Source organism: Hemicordylus capensis, chromosome 6, assembly GCF_027244095.1.
Source record: "Hemicordylus capensis ecotype Gifberg chromosome 6, rHemCap1.1.pri, whole genome shotgun sequence".
In the NCBI taxonomy this organism is placed as follows: domain Eukaryota; kingdom Metazoa; phylum Chordata; class Lepidosauria; order Squamata; family Cordylidae; genus Hemicordylus; species Hemicordylus capensis.
In genome coordinates, this window is record NC_069662.1 from 56239394 (window position 1) to 56250275 (window position 10882).

General features: G+C 46.7%; 1 long non-coding RNA gene across 1 annotated transcript; it reads right to left on the reverse strand.

Annotated features, from left to right (window-relative positions):
- Positions 1-818: 818 nt before the first annotated feature.
- Positions 819-1809, reverse strand: LOC128330711 (uncharacterized). Its single transcript, XR_008310220.1, has 2 exons — positions 1741-1809; positions 819-1190 (listed from the first exon to the last, which is right to left on the reverse strand). It is a non-coding gene; the product is annotated as an uncharacterized LOC128330711 (long non-coding RNA).
- Positions 1810-10882: the final 9073 nt, after the last annotated feature.

Below are 10882 nucleotides of genomic sequence, written 5' to 3' on the forward strand. Positions count from 1 at the left end.
GCCAACGGTATAGTCAGCTGTACTGTCAACAATACCAGCCACTTTACTGCAAAACTGAGTTCCAGACTAGGTTAGAGAAGAACCTTATTGTTACATTTGAAATAGGTGTGTCCTGATCTGGATCAAGACCACAGTGAGGGAGGAGGCTTAGCCCATCCCCCCTATGCTGACAAAAATCTGCCCCGCTGCCATTTACCCTGGGAAGGAAATCACATATGGATGCGCAGTTTTGACCCAGAGAGTCAGCAATCACAGTACTCCTAGAAATGAGAACTTACAGATGTGTAAGTGAAAGCAAGCCCTCCAGAGAAGTATTCTGAAGTTTGGTCAAACTGTTGCCCTTGAAAATCCTGGAGAGGTGAAGGAAAGTTTAAGAACATCACATAGACAGGATCACAGCCTCGCTTTTTGTCTTAACGGATTGGGCATTAGCACTATACTTTCATCCTGCACTCAAATTCCAGTCCAGCTGCTGTCATGAGCAACAAGTCTGGACAGAGATGTGCATCCCCTTCCACAGAAAACAAAGGGGATCTAGCCTGTTCAATATCCAGCCTGAATAAGTGTCACAGTGTGAATGCACACCTCCTTCCATGTCAATGACGCATGCAGAAGGCTGCTCACAGGTATCAATGTCCTTTGCTGAATTGTAATGACAATCTTTACAACCCACCCATATATTTGGGGTCTTGGAAATTGCATGGTTACATAATAACACCCCCATACAAAATCTGAGATTTAAGCTTCTCCATCTCATCTTGAAGTCCCTACCCCCTGCCCCATTTTGAATGTATATCTAATAAAAATGACAAAAGATATTTAAGTATCTGCATTAATTCTTATTGTATTACCATATGTATCCCCCACTCCAAGCTCAAACTCTCAGTGTTGCCCATGCTTTAAAAAAGTTATCAATCTATTTGGCAAATGTAGATCTAGTAATCTCCTCAGCATTCTGGCGAGAAAATATTAGTTCTTCTAAGTGGTCTCTGTCCATCACACAGATGGGCTTCTATGCCAGCGTACAGAAGCATCCGGAACCCTCACAAGCTTCTCTCTCTCTCTTTCTGCCTTCAGCTAGGTAGTTAGGCTCCACCCCCTCCATACACCTTGGTCACATGCACACCCTCCTCCTCAGTTCTTTTTTGTCTGCCGGATAATAGACATCTCTGGATCACTCACAGGCTTTTCTGTTTAAAAAAGAAAATAAAAGACTATTAGGTATGTTTTGGTTTATTCCTTCTGTCCTTCTATGCAATACTACTATCTTTATCATTTTGCGTATTTTATTTTTTCTTCCTGTTTAGTTTTTTCCTCAGTTTGTCCCTCTGACTGAGGTAAATGCTGAGGGAAACTATCCCGCTGGATGTTTGGTGTGTTGGCCTTTGAACACTGTTCAAAGTGCTGGTCTGCCTTTCCTTCCTCCGATGGTCATAATTTTTGTTTATTCTGCTTGGATGAGTCACATATTACTGCATCTTGCCCCCACTGCCAGAAGTTCTCAAGGAAAGTGAGAAGGAATAGGGCCTCCCGCCTCCACTTACACTTATGGGAATGGGCTCTTTTGGCAGATTCTATGGACAAAACTGACATTACAGCTGAATGGGCTATGTCTACCGCGGTGGCTCCCCTGCCACCGGGAGGGCCTGGGACTCCCTTGAGGACTCCTTCTGCCTCCTCTGCGTCAGTCCCCATAACGGTGCCACAGAAAGCCCCTGAGGTGCAACTGGTGCCACATACCATTCCAACAGAGACCCTGACTCCCGTGACTCGGTTAGTCCACTCTGTTATCCAAACCCCTTCTACCGCTGTGAAAACACACAAAAAGAATATAAATAAGACCCAATTGGCTTCAGGGCAAGGAAAGCAATCTGAGCTGGCACTGCAGGGCCGGGAATCGGCCATTCCAAAAGCCATGCATGTGCAGCCGGCAAAGCATAGCCTGAGGGGAAAGCAGGACAAGCGGAGCTGAAAGCATGGAACGGAGCAGATTCCAGCTGCTGTACAGCTTGCGCCTTCTCGGTCTCCAGGAACGACAATCGCTTGGTGCAGCCACTCTTCATAGAACCCAGGCGGGAACCTCCCGATGGGAACGTGACACCCTGGGCTCTAGAGCCTCAGAATGGGACTCCGTGGGTCACCCTTCTGACTCAAAGCCTGATCAGTGGTAATCAGGGGACTCTGTAGAAGACTGCGAATAAGCTGACCATAGACCCAGGTTTTTCTCACCATATCACTCATTAAAGTACTACCCTACTTATGACTAACTACACCTTAACAGATGAACGTGTCCATGAGAGCAGTGATGGCAGGGGGCGCTATCAGGATGCTTACGCAGATGAGGCTGAGAACCAGTGTGACACAGCATATAGGAGACGCTATCGGCAGCAATCCCGATAGTCAAGAAGAGGTTAACGCTCTTGCTCTCCCTATGATCGTCCTGACATGTCAGCATCCCTTCATAGGGGAAGGTTGCCAGTTAGTGTTGGAGATGAAGTTCCAACGCATCGACCTTTTGCACCAACTGTCCTAATGACCACTAGGGGCATTGGGAGTAGAGACAGTGACTCAGATCTTATTCCTGCTGCAAGGTATGGCTGAATGGGTCAGCTGGAACAAGTATTCGCAGTCAACTTGCCTCTTCTTCACCATCCTTGGAGAAGATCCCAAGCTTTAAAGCCAGTAACTTGTGTCTCTGCTCTTCCACCTCGGACTCAGAAAATGGTCTGGGAGAAACTCAACTAAGCAGGTGACCATTTGGAACCCCATGTAAGAGTGGGATAGAAGTAGGATTTTTAAAAGTGTTTTTATTATAAAAAGGAAAAGGCCTTGCCTAGAACAACAAGCAGGATCTTTTGAAATGCGTCCAAGAGTGCTTGTTGTGCGGCAAGCTTCGGGGCTCTGTTGGTGGCCATAAGAAACTCTGAAAGACAATATCTTTCTGTTACAAGAAAAACAGATTGATTCGAGATATATAGGCATGTCAATTTGTTGCTGAAACCAGGGGCGTAACAAGGTTGGCTTGGGCCCAGAGACAAGTTTTTAAAATGGGCCCCCACCACCACCCGTCATCTGTCACCGCCTTCCTCTCCTTCTCCTGGCCCAATGTAGACTCTGCTAACTATCCCAACTAGTTAAAAGGTGTAAATTACAGCACAGCAGAACCAAATTTATTGACTGCCTGACTCCCTTAGACTTGAGGCGGTTTACATAATTAAAACAACAACAGCGGGGGGAAACACACACACACACCCCTAAAAGCCTGGCAGAATAGATAAATTTTCAGAAGTTTCTTAAAGGACAGAAGGGAGGGGCATTAGGACTCTCAGGAGGCAAGGTATCTCAAATAAATGTGAGGCTGGATGGGATGGGATACAGAACGGGCAGAAAGTAGATTATAATCATGCAGGAAATGAAATGGCCATGAATGGAACCTTGCACAACTACTGACCTTTCTCCAATTTGGGAGAGCTAGGAAGAGAGGCTTCTTCTCCTTCATCATGTATACTTTTAAAAGACCCATAGGATCTCATGTGCCAAGGACAGGTCTGTAATGTTTGAGTGATTTCTCCACTCTCTTACCTAACTTTGCATGTTAAGTGATTAAGAGTCAAAGAACAGCCTTGGATGTTAAAAGGGGTTTGATAAATGGAGCCAAGGAACTGTGAAAAGCACACACTTGTCACTCTTCTCTTGTGTGTGCCTCCCCAGTTCTGTTTTCCTAATGGGAGGAGGAAGGGGGAGTGGAGCGTTGCAATTAAAAATGAATAAAGGCCCTTTGCAATGCTCTGCTTCCCCTTTATCTCCCCCCCCCCTTAGGGAAACAGAAGCGAAGCCTGGGCGAGTGGGCAGCCATAATGCCCCATTAATGAATTAATATGCCCACTCCCACTGCCAGACATGCAGCAGGCAGGTGGGGGGGAAGTGGGCCATAATGCCCCCAAATGAATCAATGCCAACACGAGCAATGGCGCGAGCAGCACTCTAAAGCTGCCGTAGCTCCTCCATCGTCATAACAGAAGAACTGAATTTCTTAGAAGTGGCTGGCTAGCCTGGTGGCTGGAGAGGCTACAATTGACCTCCTCTCTTCCTTGCTCTCGTCGGCGTCCAGGAAGCAGAGCCAAACCACCCAATCATGTGCCTGCCTTTCCTTTCTTTATCATGTGGGGTGCCGCCAGCCAATGGATGGGGAAGGAGGAGGAGCTGACAAGGGAAAAGGGTGGGGATGGGGAGGAGGGAGGGGAGGAGGGCAAGGAAATACGGCGCGCTCGAATGAACATGGAGGAATTTTTTTAAAAAAAATCAAATAATTCAAATTGAAGGAGCTGCGGCAGGCGCTGGGTGGGGGGAGGCACGTGACATGTCTCTGGAGTGCCCCCCCAGAGGCCAGAGCCCCTAGACAGCTACCTCCCCTTGCCCGATCATAGTTACGCTCCTGGCTGAAACGGGTGAGCTAATGATCAATGCTAGCTGGCGAAATGTCTAAAGAATGCTGTAGCTTGGGTCTGAAAATCAATGGGACTGTTCTCATGACCAGCCTAACCTGGGCAAGGGCAGCCCAGCTGATGGTAGGCTGCTCATAAGAAGCACTGGGGTCCCCGCAGATCCCGATGCTTCCCGCCTACCTAACCCTTCACACCAACCCGGCCGTTAACTGAGATTTTGCAAGCGCACCCTTAACCTGGCTGCCATTTATTATGTGTCTCATTGGGCTGAGTTCAGCTCTAGGAGACACAGAATCTGACAGGGTAATCCTGTTGGAGATGAACTTCCAATGCATCGACCTTTTGCACCAACTGTCCTAATGACCACTAGGGGCATTGGGAGTAGAGACAGTGAGTCAGGGTCTCCCTATCTGTTCCTACTCTATGACCCCTGAACGGACTCTGCAGCACTTCCTGTGCTGCGTCACAATTCTTCCTTTCCTCCTAGAGAGCAGATGGAAACATCTCTCTCTCTCCCCTTACCTATCCACTATGTAGTCCTTTAGATTAGATATAGGTATTTCCTAACTAAGTGTATTTAACATCATACAAGGATCTCCATGTGTTTTCTCTAAATAGCTGCAATATCCAAACCATCTTCTGCTACCTACTCTGTAACTGGAGTGTGTGCTCATTCCTTAGTGCTCTGCTGTTTTACCTATTGTGGGTAAAGGTCAACAACCTCTAACAGTTAGCAAATGCCACCGCCATCCTGGCGGAGAGGAGGCTGCATCTTCTTCCCAGATAGAATCATGCCCAGATCATCAGGTCCGGTCTGAAGCTGTTTCCCAGACTAAACTTCCAGTGCCACCAACACATAAGAAAACAACACCTACAGTTTCAGCCCAGGAGACAGCCGGATCTACTATTATCCCGACTCAGGCATCGGTAGCAGTAAAATCAATGTCACTGGACTTGATATATCCAATCCTATCTGAAAAGATTTTAGAATCATACGACTCTACACATGATTCGGACCCAGACTCCAGTTCTTCATCCTCAGAAGAGGATGGCCCCGACGCCAAACGTCAACGCAAAGAGAATGAGACTGCTCCCTCGTCTCCATCTGGGGACTCGAAGTCTTTTTCTTCCTATATGTCTAAAATGGTGGGGGCGCTAGGCATACAGTTGCAGGAAGTTGTCAAGCCTTCCTTTAACCCTTTGTTTGATGTACTGGAAGAGGGTACGGCTAAGCTTATAGTGATACCTATGAACTAAGCATTGTTGGACATCACACAAGGGTTTTGGGAGAAACCCACCTCTGTCCATGCAGTGTCTGGGAAAGTGGAGAACTTCTATAGGGTTTGGGTAGAAGAAACAACTTTTTTGCATAAATACCCGATGTTGAACTCTATAGTTGTAAAAGCAGCTCAGACGAGATCAAAGAATAAGATGCTTTCTACACCAGTAGACAGGGAAGGCCATAGGTTGAACTTGATGGTCAAGCGCCTATACTCTAATGCGGCGATGTTGATCAAGATAGCCAACTACCAGGCCTTTATGTCAAGATATAATCATCTCCTTTGGGAGAAATTGTTGGAACATATAGAGTCTCGGCAACCTCCACAACAAGAAACCATACTTCCCCTGCAAAAAGAGGGTTATAGACTTAGTAGACAACTTCTACATACATCAAAAAATTCCTCTGACTCTGCTGCCAGGTCTCTGACCACAGCTGTTTCTTTGTGTTGTCATGCCTGGCTTCGATCGAAGACTTACCATTTGATGGTTCAGCGTTGTTTGGGGCTCAGACTGATGAGAAGATGGAGAAGGTGCAGAAAATGAGGGAAACTGCTAAATCTATGTGCTTCACCTCATCATCAACTACCTCCAAGTTTGGCAGGCCTTTTCATCCTCAGTGTACGTACCAACAATGACAGCCAGTGCCCATGGTCTATGATCACTCTTTTCAACAGCCCTAGTACTCCCAGTTCAATCCACAGTACAAAAAGTGGCAGTACCATAAGTCCAAGCCAGGACAGCAGAAATCTAAGTCTGGGGCCTTCCAGAAACGAGCACGACTACCCTTGGCTCGGGTCGAGGTTAAGACCTTTCCTGGACCGGTGGGAGGTGATAACCTCGGACTCCTGGGTCCTCACTATCAGAATAGGTTACGCTACAGAGTTTCAAGAATGCCCTCCCCATTCAGGGAGAAGGTCTACTCCTGCTACAACAATTCTTCAGTCGGAGATAGACTCCATGTTGTCCAAGGGGGCGACAGAGAGAGTATCACCTCACTTGCAAGACTGTCATTTCTCTCGTTATTCCAAAAAGGGACAGGGGATTAAGACCTATCTTAGATCTCCATCTCCTAAACACTTTCATTCATTACTGCCATTTCAGGATGATCTCCATCTCAGATATTCTGGCTCTACTTGCAAAGGGGATGTGGTTTGTGTCCATAGACCTGGAAGACGCATATTACCACATCTCCATACATCCACAACATCAAAAATATCGACAACATTAAAAAAACACCCATCCACAATATCAAAAAAATATTTCAGGTCGGGGAAGACACATTCCAGTTTCGAGCCATGCCTTTCAGGCTCTCCTCGGCACCAAGAATTTACACAAAGTGCATGGTGGTCATAGTGGGGTATCTCCAAGAAAGGGGGATTCAAATTTTTGCATACTAGGACAACTGGTTGTTGGCCGCAAGGTCACCAGAACGTCTTCTAGAGGACCTCCACATGATTGTGACTTATTGAAAGATCTCGGAATGTCCATAAATTACAGAAAATTGCAATTGGAGCACACACAATGCATAAGATTCCTCGGGGTCATGTTCAACTCAGTGTCGGCGACAATATGTTTGCCGGACGACCGGATCAGCAATATACAACACTCGGCCAGACAACTTGGCAGTCAGGCGTCTCATCCCGCGAGGAGTGTACAGAGGATGTTGGGGTTCATGGCTTCAATGACAGCTGTCTTGGCAACCGTGTGGCTGCGCATGAGACCTCTGCAACGCTGGTTCCTTGACTTTTCCGGCCATCAAGGGACCACAACTCCAGGATTTTACAGATCAGGGAAACATAGGAAACATAGGAAACTGCCATATACTGAGTCAGACCATTGGTCTATCTAGCTCAGTATTGTCTTCATAGACTGGCAGTGGCTTCTCCAAGGTTGCAGGCAGGAATCTCTCTCAGCCCTATCTTGGAGAAGCCAGGGAGGGAACTTGAAACCTTCTGCTCTTCCCAGAGTGGCTTCATCCCCTGTGGGAAATATCTTGCAGTGCTCATACATCAAGTCTCCCATTCAGATGCAACCAGGGCAGACCCTGCTTAGCTATGGTGACAAGTCATGCTTGCTACCACAAGACCAGCTCTCCGGAATGAATTTGCCAGTCTCTAGCTCTCCAAAATATGGCAATCCACACCTTTCAGGAAGGTCTCCCCCCAAGTACAGGTGACAAAAGATGCCTCGGAAGAGGGTTGGGGAGCACATCTTCAGGACCTCTGCATAAACGGCCATTGGTCCAAAAACGAGGCTCTCCATCATATAAACTGTCTGGAGTTTTTAGCGGTATACAAAGCTTTGAGGGGTTTTCTACCGAAGGTAAGAGGTCGTCACGTGCTGATTATGACAGACAATACTACAACCAAGGCCAACATCAACAGGCAGGGAGGGACCGGTTCTCGGTCCTTACTCTCTCTGACGCTAGATATTTGGCACTGGGCCTTTTCACATCACATGGACCTCTCTGCTTTTCACATCAAAGCTCTGGACAATACTGTGGCGGATATTTTGAGCCGATCAAGACACACTATTCACGAGTGGAAGTTAGATCCAGGTGTACTTCATGCTGTTTTTGAAAGATGGGGTTCCCCACAGGTCGACCTTTTTGCGGGTGAGCACAATCATCAGTGCCCTCAGTTTCACTCCAGGGCAGGGGTTGGAATAGGCTCACTGGGTGGCACATTAACAACCAACCAGTCAGGCAAATTCCTTTATCTGTTTCCCTTGGTTTCTCTTCTGCCTCAAGTTATCCAAAAGGTGGAGCTGGAGTGGGCAGACGGCATACTGATAGCCCCCTGGTGGCTGTGTCATCTATGATTTCCTAGCCTCCTCCACCTTTCCATGAGGCAGTTTCTGAGACTTCCTCTCCTGCTGTCGCTGTTGACTCTGCAGGAGGGGAGGATACTTCATCTGGACATCCGGTCTCTACGTCTAACGGCTTGGAGAATACGGCTGTCTGGCCACCAGAGTTAAGGGGGGTTCTGGCAGCAAGTAGGAGGCCCTCCACAGTAAAGTCATATGGGGCTAAATGGAAACAGTACTTAGAGTTCGCAACTACACAGGGCTCAACTGTCTCTGCTCAAGGTGATACTGGCTTACTTCTTACACTTGAAGAAGTCAGGACTCTCTATGCCATCAGTCAGAGTCCATCTAGTGGCGATCTCGGCATTCTGCGAGGCCCCTAGCCACAGTCCCTGCTTGTTTGGTCTAAAGGAGGTCAAGCAATTTTTGAAGGGCTTAGTTCATCTATACCTGGATGCTCCATCAGTAGCACCTTCGTGGGACTTGCCATGTGTACTCTCCGTGCTCATGGGGAAACTCTTTGAGCCCATGGCAACTTGTGACTTGAGGCTGCTAACCCTCAAAATTGTCTTTCTTGTTGCCATTACATCGGCCAGGAGAGTTGGGGAATTGAGGGCTTTGAGATGTGACCCTCCATTTCTGAGGTTTCACAAGGAAAAGGTTGTGTTGAACACTGATGTATCTTTCCTCCCCAAGGTGGTGTCTACCTTTCACAAATCCCAACCTATCTCATTGCCAGTCTTTTTCCCAATCCCTCGACAGATCTTGAATGTAGCTGGCATACACTAGATGTTCGGTGAGCTCTTGCCTTCTATGCAGATCACACTAAACAGTTTAGGAATTCGGTGGCCTTGTTTGTGACCTATGGAGTGCCCTGTAAGGGCCATAGGGCTTCATCTTAATCTATCTCCTCCTGGATTGTACAGACCATTAAATTGGCCTACCAGGTGGCTGGGCAGAATCCTCCAACCTCGCTGCGGGCTCATTCAACCAGGGCAGTGGCCACCTCAACTGCCTTTGCTTAGAGGCCTCTCCCTGAATTCGATCTGTCAGATGCTACTTGGGCATCTCCCTCCACGTTCATAAAGCATTATGCATTAGATGTGAGGGCTCACCAGGATGCCGCCTTTGAGGAAACAATTTTACAGGCGGTGTTCGATTGATTACTCCATCTCTCCTTATACCTGGTTCGTTATATGTTGACGTTTGCTGCGTTATCCTTGTTGGTCTTCAATAAAATCTGAGTTTGTTTCCATTCTATACCTTTGCCTTTAATTATTATACAGGTGGCTGATTTGCAAAAGGCCTTGGTGTCTCGTGCTCTGCCCCTCCCTCCATGGTTCTGGAGCTTGCGATGCACCCATCTGTGTGATGGACAAAGACCACTGAGAAGAACTGCAGGTTGCTTACCTGTAACTGGAGTTCTTCTTGTGGTCATCTGTCCAGTAACACACCCGCCCAGCCTGCCCCACTGCAGAGCATTATTCGACAGACTCTAGAACTGAGGAGGAGGGTGTGGGTCATGTGACTAAGGTGTATGGAGGGGGTGGAGCCTAGCTACCTAGCTGAAGGCAGAAAGTAAGAAAGATAAGCTTGTGAGGGGTCTGGATGCTTCTGTACGCTGGCGTAGAAGCCCATCTGTGTGACTGGACAGATGACCACAAGAACTCTAGTTACAGGTAAGCAACCTGCAGTTCTGAGCTATCTATCAACTTAGGTTTAGCAAAATTTATCATGGTTAACTTACAAAGTTGTTGAGAACATAAAAGGAGCTCTCCCAACAGTCCAGATTTAACGTTCTCCCCTCAGCTGTATTAGAGGGAAGATATAAAAGAGTCACTTTAAAGAATTGGCTGTACCCTTGTGGTGTAGAAGTAGTTGAGTCAATAGCTCATGTCTTGCTTCACTGTTCCTTTTATGAATCAATTCGCCTTATTTGGATTGAGCCTTATTTGAAGAAATGTTTTGGGCTTTCTGATGATCATTATGTTACTTTCGTTCTAGCGGACCGCCAAGAGGAGATTACTTACAGAACTGCATGTTTTTGTGCTGCGGTGTGCAAAATAAGATGCTTGCAAATTGGATCTTAATTTATTTTATTTGATTTTATTCTTGTAACTAAATTTATTGTTACAAATAAATTTAAATTTATTGTTCAGGAGCTATTTTGTTTGGTCATTGACTGTAGATAAACTAAACTAAAACTAAACAGTCCAGGTTTCAATTTGCTTGCAAAGTTGCTGAGCTATCTTGCAAAGTGTTTGTCTTGGTCTAGTCAGCTAAGTTCTTGGCTTATTTCATACAGCCAATAATTTCATTTTAACGAAATCACAATTACTGTGGCTAACATC